The sequence below is a fragment of the Symphalangus syndactylus genome, chromosome 8 (genome assembly GCF_028878055.3).
Source record: "Symphalangus syndactylus isolate Jambi chromosome 8, NHGRI_mSymSyn1-v2.1_pri, whole genome shotgun sequence".
NCBI lineage: Eukaryota > Metazoa > Chordata > Mammalia > Primates > Hylobatidae > Symphalangus > Symphalangus syndactylus.
In genome coordinates, this window is record NC_072430.2 from 82,195,862 (window position 1) to 82,197,219 (window position 1,358).

Below are 1,358 nucleotides of genomic sequence, written 5' to 3' on the forward strand. Positions count from 1 at the left end.
CAGCTACTTGGGAGGCTAAGGCAGGAGAATCGCTTGAACCCGGGAGGTGGAGGTTGCGATGAGCTGAGATCACGCCATTGCACTCCAGCCTGGGCGACAGAATGAGACTCCATCTCAAAAAAAAAAAAAAAAAAAATTAAAAATATACTGTATGCCCTACTAGATTATAAAGTTTTTATGAGCAAAACCTGTTTTATTTTTGTTACCTCAAACACAGCTATGCACCTTACACATAATAGGCACAAAATAAATTTTTATCCATTTGGATTACAGCATGAAGGATTTCTATGTATGTCTCCTGCAGAGATTCTGTAAACAAGTGTGTATTCTCTATAGATATTGCAATAATTGTTTCAGTACTACCTTTTCAAACTGAAGTTTTACTTAGGCTTATTTTTAAAGATTATGCTAATTTTTATTTTAATGTTGTGTTTTTGTTGTTTGTACAATTTTACTAGTGCCTAGTTCACAGTCCAAATACAAATCTAGGTGATTTTTGAATAATAGATGATACTGGTTAAACTCTTACTATATCACTACTGTTCCAAGCACTCTGAGATATTTTCCCATTTAGCCATCTAACAGTTCTGTGAAATTAATACTGTGAGGCACAGGGAAGTTAAATGACTTCTGACAGGACACATAGCAAATAAGTAATGGAGCTGGGATTCACGCTCAAGAAATATGACTCCATGGCCTCACTTAAGTTCACACACTGTGATACTCTGGTTTCTCTTCAGATCATACAAATCTTTTGCCTTTTACTGAAGATTTCCGTGGAGGGAACAGTCTTTACCCAATTTTTTGAGGCCTCTTGTTTAAGGATTTTTTTTTTTTTTAAGTTTACACGCTGTTTAATTCAACCACTGTTCTGGGTTTTATTTGTTTGTTTTTTAAGAAGGAAGTATAAAATCTTTATGTTATAAATAGACCATGTAGTTGTGAAAAAATTTTATTCTATTGTATGACTCCTTGAAAGAATGAGGTGGAAGGATAAAGTAAGAAAAGTATAACTGAGATAAGAAGTGAAAGCAAGAGAAAAGGATTACAGATGGCAGAATAAAGAGGGTGACTCAGTGACTTTGGGGTCAAAGTGTTGGTTCCTTTTTCACCTTGGTTGTACAAGTTTATTCAACAATAATATATTGAACATGTATGTACTAGCTGCCAAGGACATAATGGTGAAGAGCAAGAAAAAAAGATGACTTCTTTGCCCTTATGTATAATAGCTTATATAATTATTATAAGCTTCTATTATTATATAACGTAGTTTGAAGAAGTAGTTTACAGTGAGGTCAGCTGCCAGTAAGGCAGGCTGGCTTCTCCCAAACCTATCAATTTTAGAGGATTCACAAGAA

At 34.5% G+C, this 1,358-nt stretch overlaps 1 pseudogene; it reads left to right on the top strand.

Annotated features, from left to right (window-relative positions):
* Positions 1 to 722: 722 nt before the first annotated feature.
* On the top strand, positions 723 to 826 carry LOC129489110 (uncharacterized; annotated as a pseudogene).
* The last annotated feature ends 532 nt before the right edge of the window (positions 827 to 1,358 follow it).